Below are 19,395 nucleotides of genomic sequence, written 5' to 3'. Positions count from 1 at the left end.
GCAAAATGTTTCTCTCCAGTGTGTGTTCTCATGTGTGTGGTCATGTCACCCTTTCTGGAGAAAGTCTTCTTACAAACAGAGCAAGTAAAAGGTTTCTCTCCAGTGTGTGTTCTCATGTGTGTGGTCATGTCACCCTTTCTGGAGAAAGTCTTCTTACAAACAGAGCAAGTAAAAGGTTCCTCTCCAGTGTGTGTTCTCAAGTGTTTGGTCATATGTTCCTTTCTAGAGAAACTCTTCTTACAAACATAGCAAGTAAAAGGTTTCTCTCTAGTGTGTGTTCTCATGTGTGTGGTCATGAAATCTTTTCTGGAGAAACTCTTCTTACAAACAGCGCAAGTAAAAGGTTTCTCTCCAGTGTGTGTTCTCATGTGTGTGGTCATGCATTCCTTTCTGGAGAAACTCTTCTTACAAATAGAGCAAGTAAAAGGTTTCTCACCTGTGTGTGTTCTCATGTGTAATATCATGTCATTCTTTTTGTTGAATCTTTTAGCACAAGCTGAGCAAGCAAAAGGTTTCTCTCCAGTGTGTGTTCTCATGTGTGTGGTCATGCTTTGCTTTGTGGAGAAGCTCTTCTTACAAACGGAGCAAGTAAAAGGTTTCTCTCCAGTATGTGTTCTCATGTGTACTGTACAATTAGTCTTCAGTCTAAATGATTTCCCACATTCAGAGCAGTCAAAGTGTTTGTTGTTAGTGTGATGTCTCGTATCACCTTTAGAGTCATTTTTACTGTCCAAAGGTTTTTGGATGTGGTCACTGTGATCAGAAGAGTGTGACATCATGTGGTCCATGTCTGACAGTGGAGCAAAGATGCTGTCTGGTTCTGACTTGATATCTTCACAATGCTCTCCATCAGCTTCTGTGATGTGTTGACTTACAAGCTCCGCCCCTCTGTTCTCCTCACTTTGACTGTGATGAAGCTGTAAGGACTGAGCTTCATCTTCATCATGAAGCTGCTCCTCTTTAATGTGGGAGGGGGCCTGTAGCTCCTTCTGTCCCACACTGGTGTGCCACTCCTCTTCATGACTCCCCGCTGACACCCGCTGGACGTCTGCAGAACAAATGAGGTGTTACTGTATTGAAGTTTGCAGTATTCACACTATTGACATGTGAGCTAGGCCAAATAGACAGTGATGGGCAAGCTACCTGGACAAAGTAGTAAGCTAAGCTACAAGTTACTCTCAATTAAATGGAGCTAAGCTATCCTTAGAGAATTGTAGCACGCTACACTACAAGCTACACTGCAAAAGTAGCTTGCCACATCAAAGCTACATTTAACAGCATTTATTTATATTTATATTTATATATATATATATATATATATATATATATATATATATATATATATATATATATATATATATATATATATATATATATATATATATATACATATATATATATATATATATATATATATATATTGGCCCACATGTATAATATCAATGTTTATGTTGTCCATGGAAAGAAGTTAGTAAGAAGCAAAAGAAAAACAACCAACCATGGATGACAAAAGGACTGAAAAATGCTTGTCACAAAAAAAAGACATTATATAGAATATTAATAACACAGACATCTTTAGAGGCAGAAAATAAGTATAATAAATATAAAAACAAGCTAATTGGTATACTAGGAACATGTAAGAAGGAATACTACAGACAATTATTAAAGAAGAACAGAAAAAACATGAGAGCAACATGGGGCATCCTAAATAGCATCATTAAAAATGCTGCTAAGAAAGATTACCCCCAGTACTTTCTACATGGAAATACAAAAAATGACAATATGAACCAAATAGTTGAACGTTTTAATGATTACTTTGTTAATATCGGAAAAAATGCGGAACAAAGATTTCCAAATGCAGATGATGGATCAGTTGAGGACTTGAGTGAGCTCATAGACAGAAATCCCAACTCCATGTTTCTTAAGAAATAATCAAAATTGTAAAACATTGTAAATCCAAGACCTCAACCGACTGTCATGGAATAGATATGGTAACCATAAAAAAGGTTATAGAAGACATTTCAGAATCTCTGACATATATCAGCAACGTATCATTTCTAACCGGCAAATTCCCTGACAAAATGAAAATTGCAAAAGTCGTACCAATTTATAAGAATGGAGACATACACCAGTTTACTAACTACACACCAGAATTCACAGCTAATATGTCAACATGGATAGCATTAATCCAAATAACAGAGGAAATGAGCATTGCAATAGATGGTAAAGAATGTGCGGCCGCAGTATTCATGGACTTAACTAAAGCATTTGACACAATTAATCATGATATTTTAATAACAAAACTAGAACGATATGGCATCAGAGGGTTGGTCTTGAACTGGGTAAGAAGCTTTTTAACCAACAGGAAACAATACGTGAAGATGGGTGAAAATATGTCAACACAGCTAGATATATCTTGTGGTGTACCTCAGGGATCAATACTGGGACCAAGATTGTTTCATCTTTATATAAACCACATTTGTAAAGTTACAAAGGACTTAAAGTTAGTTTTATTTGCAGACGACACAACTGCTTTCTGTTCAGGAGAGAACACACAGAAGATAATACAAATAATAACAGAAGAAATGAACACATTAAAAAGATGCTTTGACAATCTTTGAATCTCAGTAAAAGTAAAATAATGCTATTTGGTAACAGTAGAAGAGAAAGTCAGACACAAATACAAATAGACGGAATAGAAATTGAAAGAGTAAATGAAACCACATGTCTAGGTATAATAATTGATGATAAATTGAACTGGAAATCTCATGTAAAAAATAAACAACATAAAGTAGCAAGAAACACGTCAATAATGAATAAAACAAAACATGTTGTAGACCAAAAATGACTCCATATTCTCTACTGCTCACTAGTGTTACATATCTGACTTATTGTGTAGAAATATGGGAAATAACTACAAAAGTACACTTCATTCATTAACTGTGTTACAAAAAAGATCAGTTATAATAATACATCATGTTGGATATAGACAACATACAAAAACTTTATTTATTGAATCACAAATACTGAAATTCCACCACATAGTGAATTTGCAAACAGCTAAAATTATACACAAAGCAAACTATAACCTGCTAGCCAAGAATGTACAACAATTCTCAACAAAAGAGGAGAAATATAATCTTAGAGAAAAATGTAATTTAAAACATTTGTATGCACGTACAACACTTAAGACCTTCAGTATATCAGTATGTGGAATTAAATGATGGAATGGATGAAGCAAAGCAATCAAACAATGTACTAATATGATCCACTTCAAGAAACTCTTCACACTTAAAGTGTTTACAAAGTACAAAGAAGAAGATAAACATTCTCAATTTATTTCATCCAACATTCATTTTCTACATCATCTTACTCATCTCACCATATGAAATATAACTTACTTCACTCATTATTATTTATTTATTTTTATTGTGATTACTTATGGAGTATATTGTGAATACATTGATAACAGGAAGTGAACTAAAGTGTTAGCAACTGTTATGTAAAAGAAAAGTGGTAGAATTAAATAAGCTCTGCTTCTTCCTACTCCTTTTCCAACATGTTGAATAGACAAACTGGAAATTGTGATGTATCATGTTGTATACATGCATGTGTGATGTATCATGTTGTATACATGCATGTGTGATGTATCATGTTGTATACATGCATGTGTGATGTATCATGTTGTATGCATGCATGTGTGATGCATCATGTTGTATGCATGCATGTGTGATGTATCATGTTGTATGCATGCATGTGTGATGTATCATGTTGTATGCATGCATGTGTGATGTATCATGTTGTATGCATGCATGTGTGATGCATCATGTTGTATGCATGCATGTGTGATGTATCATGTTGTATGCATGCATGTGTGATGTATCATGTTGTATGCATGCATGTAATGTATCATGTTGTATGCATGCATGTGTGATGTATCATGTTGTATGCATGCATGTGTGATGTATCATGTTGTATGCATGCATGTGTGATGTATCATGTTGTATGCATGCATGTGTGATGCATCATGTTGTATGCATGCATGTGTGATGTATCATGTTGTATGCATGCATGTGTGATGCATCATGTTGTATGCATGCATGTGTGATGCATCATGTTGTATGCATGCATGTGTGATGTATCATGTTGTATGCATGCATGTGTGATGTATCATGTTGTATGCATGCATGTAATGTATCATGTTGTATGCATGCATGTGTGATGTATCATGTTGTATGCATGCATGTGTGATGTATCATGTTGTATGCATGCATGTGTGATGTATCATGTTGTATGCATGCATGTGTGATGCATCATGTTGTATGCATGCATGTGTGATGTATCATGTTGTATGCATGCATGTGTGATGCATCATGTTGTATGCATGCATGTGTGATGTATCATGTTGTATGCATGCATGCATGTGTGATGTATCATGTTGTATGCATGCATGTAATGTATCATGTTGTATGCATGGATGTGTGATGTATCATGTTGTATGCATGTGTGATGTATCATGTTGTATGCATGCATGTGTGATGTATCATGTTGTATGCATGCATATGTGATGTATCATGTTGCATGCATGCATGTGTGATGTTTCATGTTGTATGCATGCATGTATGATGTATCATGTTGTATGTATGCATGTGTGATGTATCATGTTGTATGCTTGCATGTTCCAAATAAATTCAAAGTCAAGTCAAGTCAACTCAACTCAACTAACATTTGGTGGACATTCAAGCCACAAAATGCAAATGGAGTATTGTTGGTGTATTTTGGATGGTTATAGAGGACCTCCCATTGGCTCCATTGCAAGTGGACTTTTATTTACATTTATGAGTTAGAATTAGGGCTGGGTGATGTATGGAATATACTGGATATATCGTGGGTTTGTCTCTGTGCGATATAGAAAATGACTATATGGTGATATTGGAGTATACGTTCTCACACAGTTGCTTTTAGCTGCAGGCATTACACTACAGGCTCTTCTCACTCTTTCTTGTCTCTCCTTCTCACAGAGACATAAAACAAGCGCACCTTCCTACATACGTCACATACTGTCACGTGTGCAACGTCATACGCTCTCACGGAGCAGACAGGTAGCGGCATGGTAACGTTAGCTGTGGTGCTAGTGGTAATACGAGAGAAAGAAGGTGCCAATCTGGTAACAAATGAAGGAAGAATTAATTCCCAAGAAAAACAGCAGGGGGTCCATCGTCTGGCGGTGGTTTGGCTTCAAGCGGGAAGATGTTGAACAGACAACTGTTATGTGTCAAGTATGCGGCAAAAGTGTTGCTACAAAAAGTAGCAGCACTGCTAATGTAGCATCATTTGAAAAGTCACCCGCTAGAGAATGAGGAGTGCTTGAAACTCTGCATGTCAACATCTCCGTTCAGTGCCACACCCACAAAATGCCCAAGCAACCATTTCCACATCAACACCGTATGAAACAAATAGTCAACAACAGAAGGAGATAACGTCCGCAGGAACCTACCACATAGTGAAGGACATACACTATTTGATTTCCTATTATGCAGCTCATTTTTATTTGACACTTATTGAAATATCTTGTGTGACATCATGCACAAAAGTGCATTTTATTTGTTTTTAACTACTGTAGTGGCGTTCGGTACAAAAAGTGCACTTTAATTTAGTGTTGTTTTGATATGTCATCTTAGTGACATCATGCACAAAAGTGCACTAATAGCTTGTTTTAAAATGTCTCTGACAATCTTGCACTTTCTGTTTTGAAATGACATGAATGTTTGTGCCACTGCTTAATAACTGTTTAATAAATACACTTTTGCTAAATTGACTTAGTTGTGATTTCCCTTTCTGCATGAAAGTTTAAAAGTAGCATATATTAATGCAGTATGAAGAATAATGTTTTAAAGTAGACACATAGAATCATCATACTGCTGTGATTATATGCATCAAGTGTTCATTCAAGGCTAAGGCAAACATATCCACATATATATGGTGTATCGTGACATGGACTAAACATATCCACATATATATGGTGTATAGTGACGTGTTCTAAACATATCCACATATACATGGTGTATCGTGACATGGCCTAAACATATCCACATATATATGGTGTATCGTGACATGGACTAAACATATCCACATATATATGGTGTATCGTGACATGGCCTAAACATATCCACATATATATGGTGTATCGTGACATGGACTAAACATATCCACATATTAATAAAAGGCCATATCGCCCAGCCCTAGTTAGAATGTGATTTATTTATTTTTATATATCCACCCTCATGTCTTTTATAATGATTGTGAACGATAGAAAACAATCCCCAAAAAAGTGCAGTTCCCCTCTAAATTCCAATGATTAGATTTAAGACTTGAAGTGTATGAGCATGAAGTGATGACGCCTACTTGGATGAGTCTTCTAAGACAAAGTGAACAGTCCAGTTGTGATGGATTGAATGCCCTGAGAATAAAATGATATGTGCTTACTTGGACTGTGATGAAGCTGTGAGGACTCAGGTGCTTTGTCTTCATGCTCTTCAGTCTTCACAGAGACAACAGTCAGTGGAAACTTGCTGAGATCAGTCTCCTTCTGCCCTGGAAGAAACTCTTCCTCCTGAGTAACCCAGAGATCCTCCTCTTCTTCTTTAATGTGGGGGGGCTGTGCATCCTCCTGCTGCTGAAGGGGACGTTCTTCTTGACGAGCGTTCATCTGTTGGACGTCCGCAAGACAACACAAACAGACTTCAGCTCAGATGTGTCAAATATTTTTTAGTCTATCAAATATAATATTTTTCAAGTGGACAGACACCACTTTCTGGTGATGTTCTTCTACACATGGAATAATCATCAGTTATTGATTATTATGAATTGTGTAATTGATCTTGTTTTTTGCATTTACATAAATTATTGATAAAAAGTAACAACTTATAGAAAACCTCCTGCTGGGATTTTAATACCGTCATGATTGCATTAAGTCAGTCTGCACAGATACAAGTTTCATTGTGCTGCAGCATCGAGTGACGCCAACTCGCTCCTCCCACTACCAACCTACCAGCCAACCTTGACGTGTCACGTGCACCTCCAAAATAGTCCGACCTCACGTCAACGGTGACCAGGACTGCAGAGCTGTGATCGGTTGGCTTTACTTTTACACGCAATATCCTCTCCTCGTTCTTCCTTCTGCGAAAGCAACATTCTTAAACCCAACAAAAAAACAACAGAAGTGCAGCGAAGCACGTGTAACAAGTGCCAGCAAGTGTGGCCGTGCGATAGTATGTTGGTTGAACCTCACTCACACCTTAAGAAATGTGCTGGCGTGAGAATATATATACACTATATTGCCAAAAGTATTTGGCCATTCATCCAAATGATGACAATCAGGTGTCCTAATCACTTATAAAACCAAGCACTTAGGCATGGAGACTGTTTCTACAAACATTTTGTGAAAGAATGGGCCGCTCTCAGTGATTTCCATCGTGGAACTGTCATGTGCAACAAATCCAGTCGTGAAATTTCCTCGCTCCTAAATATTCCAAAGTCAACTGTCGGCTTTATTATAAGAAAAGTGAAGAGTTTGGTAACAACAGCAACTCAGCCACCAAGTGGTAGGCCACGTAAACTGATAGAGAGGTCAGCATCGTGCAAAGACTTTCTGCACAGTCAGTTGCTACAGAGCTCCAAACTTCATGTGACCTTCCAATTAGCCCACGTACAGAACGCAGAGAGCTTCATGGAATGGCTTTCCATGGCCGAGCAGCTGCATCTAAGCCATACATCACTAAGTCCAATGCAAAGCGTGGGATGCAGTGGTGTAAAGCATGTCACCACTGGACTCTAGAGCAGTGGAGACGCCTGGACTGATGAATCACGCTTTTCCATCTGGCAACCTGATGGACGCTACATTTCGGACTGCATTGTGCCGAGTGTGGAATTTGGTGGAGGAGGAATTATGGTGTGGGGTTGGTTTTTCAGGAGTTGGGATTGGCCCCTTAGTTCCAGTGAAAGGGACTTTGAATGCTCCAGGATACCAAAACATGTTGGACAATTCCATGGGATGGCACTTCAAGTTCTTATGTGATTAAAGGCAGGTGGCCAAATACTTTAGGAAAGATAGTATATATATATATATATTTTTATTTTTATTTTATTTATTTATATTTTTTTTTTGAGAATTTTTGGGTACCTCATGATTTGATTACAAACAAAATATTGATGCATGTTCAATTTGTGTACAGTATATTAAAGCCATTTTTATTATTTAACATTTATTTCATTAAATATTTACTTACATATATAATATATGTATATAATCATTTACAATTGTGCAAATAGTGTATTCGTAACAAGCATCAGTTGATTGAATTTTCATATGTCCGCCCGAATGCAGCTGAGATAGGCTCCAGCAACCCCCCCCCCCTCCCCCCAAATCCCAAAAAAAGACAAGCGGTAGGAAAATGGATGGAGGGATGTCATCAAGGTAATAGAAGTGCGTGCAAACAACATAATTTGTATTTATTGCTAATAAAGTTAGCACCAACACAAAGTAGACTACTGCAATGTATGTGTAACACGTTATATTACACTGTCATAATAATAATAATTTAAATTGTTATCCTGTAAAGCGTCTTTGAGTACACTGAAAAGTGCTATACCAAATAAAATGTATTATTATTATTATACCATGTGACTTATTCCAGACTTAAATTACGAGACGTTCGTTCCTTTCTATTAACAAATATTTAATGATGTTAAGCGTGACTGTACTATACAGCAAAAAAACAGTTAAGGAATTAAATAAGTCAATATAATTGTCATAGAGAACATATAAAATACACTCCTCAGACGCTCGCATTTGCTACAAAGACCTGCTAGCTGGCTAACGCTAGCACGTTAGCTTCGAACAACATATCAGGTAAATAATATAAACATATATAATGTATATTACCTCATAAGCCGCATGTACAAGAGAGGAGTGGAATATATTCTTCTTATTGTTACACCAGCAACTCTTAAATGGCACTTTCTGTTGTTCTGTGGCTGGGCGAAGGAAGTGTGCACCACTCACTATTGTCCCAGTGAAACACGTGTTTGGACAACATTTGTTCCGCGGTTGAGAACACCTCGATGACGTCATACAGGAGGAAGAACAAAACAAGATGGCGTCTGACGGAGAATACCTTGTTTTGGTTATTATGGTTTCTTGGTCTTAATTACAACGTCCATGTGCACATGTATGTCGTTTAACAGAGTAAACGTCCTTATTCATTGTTTGTATGCGGATACATTAGTCTGAGTGCACTTTGACCTGCTAGCCTAGCCTGCTGCTTAGCTTAGCTTGTTAGCTGCTAACAAAGAGAGGCGGAAGTGATCGACACATCAAAGCAGAGATCCAATGTAAGTGTAAAGTGTTTTTATTGTGTGAACATGTCTACATTAAGTAGAGATCCAATGTAAGTGTAAAGTGTTATTATTGTGTGAACATGTCTACATTAAGTAGAGATCCAATGTAAGTGTAAAGTGTTATTATTGTGTGAACATGTCTACATTAAGCAGAGATTCAATGTAAGTGTAAAGTGTTATTATTGTGTGAACATGTCTACATTAAGTAGAGATCCAATGTAAGTGTAAAGTGTTATTATTGTGTGAACATGTCTACATTAAGTAGAGATCCAATGTAAGTGTAAAGTGTTATTATTGTGTGAACATGTCTACATTACAAATGATGTGAGTGTTGGTAAATCAGCGACTAACTGCTGCCGTTGAAGAAATATTTGTGATAGAAAAAAAAAAACAATAGCAGAGGACGAGGAATAACTTTGTCCAACAAAAGAGGAGAAGGAGCGACAACATCAACTACTGGACGCTGTTTTCAAGAAACATCAAGTTATGTTACACATCCATCCATCCATCTTCTTCTGCTTATCCGAGGTCGGGTCGCGGGGGCAGCAGCCTAAGCAGGGAAGCCCAGACTTTCCTCTCCCCAGCCGCTTCGTCCAGCTCTTCCCGGGGGATCGCGAGGCGTTCCCAGGCCAGCCGGGAGACATAGTCTACCCAACGTGTCCTGGGTCTTCCCCGTGGCCTCGTACCGGTCGGACGTGCCCATAACACCTCCCTAGAGAGGCATTCGGGTGGCATCCTGACCAGATGCCCGAACCACCTCATCTGGCTCTTCTCGATGTGGAGGAGCAGCGGCTTTACTTTGAGCTCCTCCCGGATGACAGAGCTTCTCACCCTATCTCTAAGAGAGAGCCCCGCCACCCGGCGGAGGAAACTCATTTGGGCCGCTTGTACCCGTGATTTTGTCCTTTCGGTCATGACCCAAAGCTCATGACCATAGGTGAGGATGGGAACGTAGATCGACCGGTAAATTGAGAGCTTTGCTTTCCGGCTCAGCTCCTTCTTCACCACAACGGATCGATACAGCGTCCGCATTACTGAAGACGCCGCACCGATCCGCCTGTCGATCTCACGATCCACTCTTCCCTCACTCGTGAACAAGACTCCGAAGTACTTGAACTCCTCCACTTGGGGCAGGGTCTCCTCCCCAACCCGGAGATGGCACTCCACCCTTTTCCGGGCGAGAACCTTGGACTCGGACTTGGAGGTGCTGATTCTCATTCCAGTCGCTTCACACTCGGCTGCGAACCGATCCAGTGAGAGCTGAAGATCCTGGCCAGATGAAGCCATCAGGACCACATCATCTGCAAAAAGCAGAGACCCAATCCTGCAGCCACCAAACCAGATCCCCTCAACGCCTTGACTGCACCTAGTAATTCTGTCCATAAAAGTTATGAACAGAATCGGTGCCTTGGCGGAGTCCAACCCTCACTGGAAATGGGTCCGACTTACTGCCGGCAATGCGAACCAAGTTCTGACACTGATTGTACAGGGAGCGGACCACCACAATCAGACAGTCCGATACCCCATACTCTCTGAGCACTCCCCACAGGACTTCCCGAGGGACACGGTCGAATGCCTTCTCCAAGTCCACAAAGCACATGGAGACTGGTTGGGTTACCTCCCATGCACCCTAAGGACCCTGCCAAGAGTATAGACCTGGTCCACAGTTCCACCACCAGGACGAAAACCACACTGTTCCTCCTGAATCAGAGGTTCGACTATCCGGTGTAAACTCTTCTCCAGTACACCTGAATAGACCTTACCGGGAAGGGTGAGGATGCTAATACATTTTGACACACATATAAGAAAAACACTAACCTTATGACGGATGCTTTTGCAATTGTTCGATTTGATCTTTCCCAACACCTAGTGGCCACAATAATTCATTAGTCAAGCTCATGGCGCAGAAAGTTGAACGATGTGGACAGGTTTGTTACTGGATACTTTCTATCTGACTTCTATTTTGGAGACTTTGTGTACGTATTAAGCAACTATAATTATTTGATATGCTTCAATGTGCTGTTTTAGCTTAGCTGTTGTGTAGCTGCTAGCTCCTACAGCAGGTGTGTCCAAAGTGCAGCCCATAGCTATGTTTTTAACCGACAACAAGGAGTGTTGAAAATGTGGTATTTGCGTGTCGGTCCAATCAGCGGCAGTTACGCCCTGTTTCGTCATTGGACCTAAGTCTTTGGCTTGGTAGGTGGGACAGAGAGCAAGGGAACAATGTGGGACAGCAATGGTGTCCATCTTATACCATGCTAGTTGTTGCAATGAAAGGTCAACATGATCAGCCACACCCTAAGTTCCAACATATATAGGAGTCTAGGGCCTCCTGGTATGAGTCATCTGACTGGTGATCATAACAGGTGGTGGTACATACGGACGTAGCTCAGTCAGCCAGGGCTTTCACTGATAGAACAGTTGGAGCAGTCCTTGTCCTTCACTCCTTCCCGGGAGGAGGCGTACCCAGTAGATGTCGGCCATTGCTGGTACTTCAGGCTGTGGTACGAGCACGAGCATGGAGGAGCCTTTGTAGTGGTGTCGCAGCTTGGTGGTGGTGCCGTCAGGTAACACCAGGAAGGTTCCTTCTGTTCGACATTGACTGCTGCTTTTTTCTCCCTGGACTCTGACTTCATATCTGGTGTTGTCCTTCAGACCTGGGCCAAGAAGCCACGTAAACCGTGGCAAGAATGTGGGCGATAACAGTGTATGTGCGTGGGCATGAACTTGCACCCAGTTTCAACTGGAACTCAGGACATATGATTAGTTGCACGGCCTATTCTAATCTATATTAAACATTTCTTAATCACGTCATCCTTCATTATCTTAATTATATCCCAACTTTAGCTACTTTTAAAAATGAGTGACTTATTCTAGTCCATTTGTAAATAAATAGTTTTCCTAAATTATAGTCTCTTCACTTTAACCAGACAGTCATTAGGACAAAAGACCCTGCGAGGACTTTGCCCTTTAAAAGGGAAAGCCCGAAAAAGGACAGTAATAAGATAAATTCATCACATTTGCTATGAGGCATTTTATTATTAATGTATTTTGTTCTTGTTACTTGGGGCGGTATAGCTCGGTTGGTAGGGTGGCCGTGCCAGCAACTTGAGGGTTCCAGGTTCGATCCCAGCTTCTGCCATCGTAGCTGTTGTGTCATTGGGCAAGACATTTTACTCACCTGCTCCCAGTTAACATTGGTTTAAATGTAACTTAGGTATTGGGTTTCACTATGTAAAGCGCTTTGAGTCACTAGAGAAAAGCGCTATATAAATATAATTCACTTCACATGATATGTTTTTGTTCTGTTTTCTCATTTCAAGGGGAACTGCACCTTTTGGAATCATTCACAGTCCCTTTGTAAGTTAAAGTTAATGTCCCAACGGTAGTCCCACACTAGGTGTGGTGAAATGATCCTCTGCATTTGACCCATCCCCAAGTTCACCCTGGGAGGTGAGGGCAGCGGAGGCCGCGCTCGAGAATAATTTGGTGATTTAACCCCCAACCCTTGATGCTGAGTGCCAAGCAAGGAGGCTATGGGTCCCATTTTTATAGTCTTTGGTATGACTCGGCCGGGGTTTGAACTCCCGACTTTCCAGTGTCAGGGCAGACACTCTAACCACAAGGCCACTGAGCAGGTCGATGGTTAATGCATCCTCAATAGAAAATAAACCTTCGCAAAAGTTAGCTAACAATTGAGTCATTGGTAGCTGCTCTATTCTGCCTATAAAGTGCTCTAAATAACATCCTAAAACCTTCAACATTTTAAATACACACTGTAAGTATATATGTAATGTAGTAACATTCTTAATAACATGTCATATTTACATATCTTGCTCATTTTAAACATACAATGTCTGCTCTCACTGGGATGCCGACTGATGGGATGTTCATATCTTCCCGTTTAGATGAAGAATTAATCCTCACAAAGGGTTAAAAAGGGTTGGTGCAAAAGAGCGTATTTTTGTGTCTTTCTTGCCATCTCCAGGTCTAAGTTGGATGTCAAAGTTGACCAAGTTCTCGGTTTATGTCCGCAACCTTCTACTACATAAGTGAGAAGAATGATTTATAATCTAGAATTAGCTTTCACCATCTTAGAGGCCAGAAAGCAGCTCAGTATGTCAATATAGCAACATAAGCTAGTTAGTTGAAAGCACACCAACCCCGTGACATGACACTTCCACGTGATGTAGAACAGTAGTACCACATTTTAAACATACACACACATCTGAAGAATATAAAAAATAAATATATTTGGTGGGCCAAACAAAATGACTCGGCGAACCAATGTTTGGTATGGGCGATATGACCTCAAATCTATATCCTAATAACAATATATGTCACCATATATCATTTGGTATATGATTGATAATAGAAGAATGTCACAACTGGTTACAAAGGCTCCTAATTTGGCAGCTGACATATGCAGTAACATATTGTGTCATTTCTAATTGTATTATTTTGTCCAAACAATTATTATTAATGTATTTGTTTATTTACTGTTAATATCTGGTTACTTTCTTTGAGAAAATAATACTGGAAATGATGTAATATTTTACTGCATATTTCAGCAACTAAATTAGGAGCCTGTGTAGCCTGTTTTAAAATGGTTCTATTAGTAATTCTATATGAAATAATATATCGCAAAATCAATTTTAAACCATATCGTCTATCCATAGTAAAAAGTCCTGTCGTCCTGGTTTGTTTTTATTGTCCTGTGCATAATGTTGTAAAGAGCAGCGTGTTTGTGCGTCACTGAGATTTCAAGACAGTTCATACGATAGCTTGTTTTTCCTAAGTGCATGTAAAAGTACTGAATGCATTGTGTGACTGAACAGAGATGGTGTGTTTGTCTTGCAGACGTCTGTGAAGAACATCTTCACCCTGAGCAACAGCAGTGGAGCTTCAGGATGCGGACGGAGGAGCCACAGCCTTCCCACATTAAGAAGGAAGAGGAATACCAACTCATCACCCATTTTAAAGAGGAAGAGGAGGACCCACTGACCCCTCACATTAAAGAGGAAGAGGAGGAACACAGCATCAGTCAGCAGGGAGAGCATCTTGAAGGACTGGAGGAGGTTGATGTCACCAAGATGCCAGTGACTGGTGTCCCTGTGAAGAGTGAAGATGATGAGGTCAAAGGTGAAAGTGAGAAGAAGAGAGAGGCGGAGCCTCCAAGCAGCAGCTCAACACAACACATGACAACAGAAGCTGATGGAGACCACTGTGGAGGATCACAAGCAGACAAGATCTTAGCTCCACTATCAGATAGTGAGGACACAACGTCACACTCTCCTGACACTGATGATGAAGACTCTAAAGATGATGCAACATGTCACACTGACAACACTCACTTCACATGTTCTCTCTGTGACAAAACTTTCAAATATCCTCGTCATCTGAAAACACACATGAGAACACACACTGGAGAAAAAACTTTTTTTATGTTTAATCTGCGGTAAAGGGTTTACTCATAGGCACGATTTGAAAATACACAAGAGAATACACACTGGAGAAAAACCTTTTCCTGCTCAGAATGTGGTAAGAGTTTTGTAAGAAATCAAAGTTTAAAAGGACACATAAGAACACACACTGGAGAACAACCTTTTTCATGTTCAATCTGTGGTAAAGATTTTACTCGAAGGGAATATTTCCAAAAATGGGACCCATTACCTCCCCGCTTGGCACTCAGCATCAAGGATTGGAATTGGGGTTAAATAACCATAAAAATTATTCCCGGGCGCAGCCACCGCTGCCGCTCACTGCTCCCCTCACCTCCCAGGGGGTGATCAAGGTGATCGGTCAAATGCAGAGAATAATCTGGCCACACCTAGTGTGTGCGTGACAATCATTGGTACTTTGACTTTTTAATGTGGCAGTGATTGTGGAAAAAACAAAGCCTGATCTAAAGATGACATCTTGATCTCATACCATCTCAAACCAATTGGCCGTTCATTATTAAGTGAATTGTCTTAAAGTAGCTTAAATTCGTCTTTAACCAAGCAACACTGTTTTATCCAGTTACTCGATTAATCGTAAACATTTCCAGCAGAACACTTGATTAATAACATTTTCAATAGCCACAGCCCTATATTTCATGTACAATTTAATATTTAGCATGTAGGAGTTAAAATGTGTTTTGTTTGTGTCCTGTAGACATCCATCAGCTGATTGGACACCAAGAAGAATGTCTCCCTCATCTGCAGGGGGACAGTTTCACTTCAGAGGATCCACAGCCCCCCTATTTTAAAGAGGAAGAGGAGGGAGAGTGTGTTGTAGGGCAGGAGGAGGATGATGTCAGCAAGTTTCCACTGACTGTTGTCTCTGTGAAGACTGAAGAGCATGAAGACAAAGCACCTGAGTCCTCACAGCTTCATCACAGTCCAAGTAAGCACATATCATTTTATTCTCAGGGCATTCAATCCATCACAACTGGACTGTTCACTTTGTCTTAGAAGACTCATCCAAGTAGGCTTCATCACTTCATGCTCATACACTTCAAGTCTTAAATCTAATCATTGGAATTTAGAGGGGAACTGCACTTTTTTGGGCGAATTTTTCTATCGTTCACAATCATTATAAAAGACATGATGGTGGATATATTTAAAAAAAAAAAATCACATTCTAACTAGGGCTGGGCGATATGGCCTTTTATTAATATGTGAATATGTTTAGGCCATGTCCCGATACACCATATATACCGGTATGTGGATATGTTTAGTCCATGTCACGATACACCATATATATGTGGATATGTTTAGTCCATGTCACGATACACCGTATATATGTGGATATGTTTAGGCCATGTCACGATACACCATATATATGTGGATATGTTTAGGCCATGTCACGATACACCATATATATGTGGATATGTTTAGTCCATGTCACAATACACCATATATATGTGGATGTGTTTAGGAAATGTCACGATACACCATATATATGTGGATATGTTTAGGCCATGTCACGATACACCATATATATGTGGATATGTTTAGGCCATGTCACGATACACCATATATATGTGGATATGTTTAGGCCATGTCACGATACACTATATATGTGGATATGTTTAGGCCATGTCACGATACACCAAGTATATGTGGATATGTTTAGGCCATGTAGCCATACACCATAAACGTATATGTATATGTATATGTATATACAACATGATACATCACACATGCATGCATACAACATGATACATCACACATGCATGCATACAACATGATACATCACACATGCATGCATACAACATGATACATCACACATGCATGTATACAACATGATACATCACAATTTCCAGTTTGTCTTTTCAACATGTTGGAAAAGGAGTAGGAAGAAGCAGAGTTTATTTAATCCTACCACTTTTCTTTTACATAATAGTTGTTAAAACGTTAGTTCACTTCCTGTTCTCAATGTATTCACAATATACTCCATAAGTAATCACAATACAAATAAATAAATAATAATGAGTGAAGTAAGTTATATTTAATATGGTGAGATGAGTAAGATGATGTAGAAAATGAATGATGGATGAAATAAATTGAGAATGTTTATCTTCCTCTTTGTACTTTGTAAACACTTTAAGTGTGAAGAGTTTCTTGAAGTGGATCATATTAGTACATTGTTTGATTGCTTTGCTTAATCTATTCCATCATTTAATTCCACATACTGATATACTGAAGGTCTTAAGTGTTGTACGTGCATAAAAATGTTTTAAATTAAATTTTTTTCTAAGATTATATTTCTCCTCTTTTTTTGAGAATTGTTGTACATTCTTGGCTAGCAGGTTATAGTTTGCTTTGTGTATCATTTTAGCTGTTTGCAAATTCACTATGTGGTGGAATTTCAGTATTTTTGATTCAATAAATAAAGTGTTTGTATGTTGTCTATATCCAACATGATGTATTATTATAACTGATCTTTTTTGTAACACAGTTAATGAATGAAGTGTACTTTTGTAGTTATTTCCCATATTTCTACACAATAAGTCAGATATGTAACACTAGTGAGCAGTAGAGAATATGAAGTCATTTTTGGTCTAGAACATGTTTTGTTTTATTCATTATTGACGTGTTTCTTGCTACTTTATATTGTTTATTTTTTATATGAGATTTGCAGTTCTTTTTTTTTTATCAATTATTGTACCTAGAAATTTGGTTTCATTTACTCTTTCAATTTCTATTCCATCTATTTGTATTTGTGTCTGACTTTCTCTTCTACTGTTACCAAATAGCATTATTTTACTTTTACTGAGATTCAAAGATTGTCAAAGCATCTTTTTAATGTGTTCATTTCTTCTGTTATTATTTGTATTATCTTCTGTGTGTTCTCTCCTGAAAAAAACACTGTTGTATCATCTGCAAATAATATTAACTTTAAATCATTTGTAACTTTACAAATGTCATTTATATAGAGATTGAATAATTGAGGTCCTAGTATTGATCCCTGAGGTACACCACAGGATATATTTAGTGTTGTAGAAGTGTGTTGGCCTAGCTTCACGTATTGTTTTCTGTTAGTTAAATAACTTCTTATCCAGTTTAAGACCAACCCTTTGATGCCATATCGTTCTAGTTTTTTGATGAAAATATTGTGATTAATTGTGTCAAATGCTTTAGTTAGATCCAACAACACTGCTGCTGAACATTTTTTACTATCTATTGCATTGCTCATTTCTTCTGTCATTTCAATTAAAGCCATCAAAGTTGAAATATTAGCTGTGTATCCATATTGCTTCTCTTCTAGTATTCTATGTTTGTTTGTGAAACTCTCTAATCTGTTATTGGACACTTTTTCAATGATTTTAGAAAACTGTGGAAGTAAAGAAACAGGTCTATAATTTGTAAATTGGTGTTTGTCTCCAGTCTTATAAATTGGTGCAACTTTAGCTATTTTCATTTAGTTTGGGTATTTGAAATGATAGGTTACTAATATACATGAATGGTCCTGAAATCTCTTCTAGAACCTTTTTTATGGTTTCCATATCAATTCCATTACAATCAGTTGAAGTCTTAGATTACAGGATTATAACTATTTCCTCCTGTGTCACATTACTGAGAAACATGGAGTTGGGATTTGGCTCTATGGTATCATTATAGTCCTCAATTGAAACTGGGTCTGGAATCCTTTCTAACAATATTTACAAAGTAATTATTGAAGCTTTCAACTACTTCCTTTATGTTGTCATTATTTGTGTTTCCGTCTAAGAAGTATTGGGGGTAATCCCCCCAAATATAAGCTTTGGCTTCAGCCTATTCCTTTTTCCGTCATTCTTTTTCTTTTCTTTTTGTGTGTAAATGTGTATGATTGTTAAATATGTATCATCTGTACTGTTAAACTGGTCACACAGAATGGTTGATGGTTGATTATATGATGGAAATAAACTTATTTCATTAAAATAAACATATGGGACGCAGGTTGTCTTACGTCAGCACCAGAAGTGGTCAAATCAGCTGCTCACCTGGCAGGTTTTTTGGGGATGAATAGGGAAGTCCTTCTTTAGCTGTCGTCTTGTTTTATCATATATTGCTGCCTTTGCACCTGTCAATGTTCACTTTTGTATGCGCATTAAATCAACAACAAATCTTGACTTTGGAGCAATGTTCACAGACTCTAGTATTAGATGCAATGTCATTGGGACCATGATTTATGTCATCACTTGTTCACACCTCCTCATATGGAAGATACTTTTCCTTCTTCATGTCTCAAGAACACACACATGCACGCACGCACACACACACACATGCATGCACACACACACACACACACACACATTATTGTATGTGTGACCTTCTTGACAGCCTCTGAAAAAGGACCAACATTTTTAAATATATAAAGATTTATATTTACAACATTAATAATATATACATACTATGCAAATATAAAAAAGGTAAGCTTTTTGTAAATTTGTTCTGGATTTAGTTTTTTGTAATTGGTTTTCAATCTTCAATATTTACTTCAAGTTATTATGATTTCTCTCTCTCTCTC

General features: G+C 38.4%; 1 protein-coding gene across 1 annotated transcript in view; it reads right to left on the bottom strand.

Annotated features, from left to right (window-relative positions):
- LOC133570591 (uncharacterized) overlaps positions 1-6,600 on the bottom strand; it is a 463,307-nt gene extending 456,707 nt beyond the window's left edge. The window contains exon 1 of the mRNA XM_061923272.2: positions 6,487-6,600. The gene's annotated coding sequence lies outside the window, so the exon portion shown is untranslated. The remainder of the gene's footprint in view (positions 1-6,486) is intronic.
- Positions 6,601-19,395: the final 12,795 nt, after the last annotated feature.

Source organism: Nerophis lumbriciformis, linkage group LG28 (assembly GCF_033978685.3).
Source record: "Nerophis lumbriciformis linkage group LG28, RoL_Nlum_v2.1, whole genome shotgun sequence".
NCBI lineage: Eukaryota > Metazoa > Chordata > Actinopteri > Syngnathiformes > Syngnathidae > Nerophis > Nerophis lumbriciformis.
This window is presented reverse-complemented; position numbering and strand designations above follow the sequence as displayed.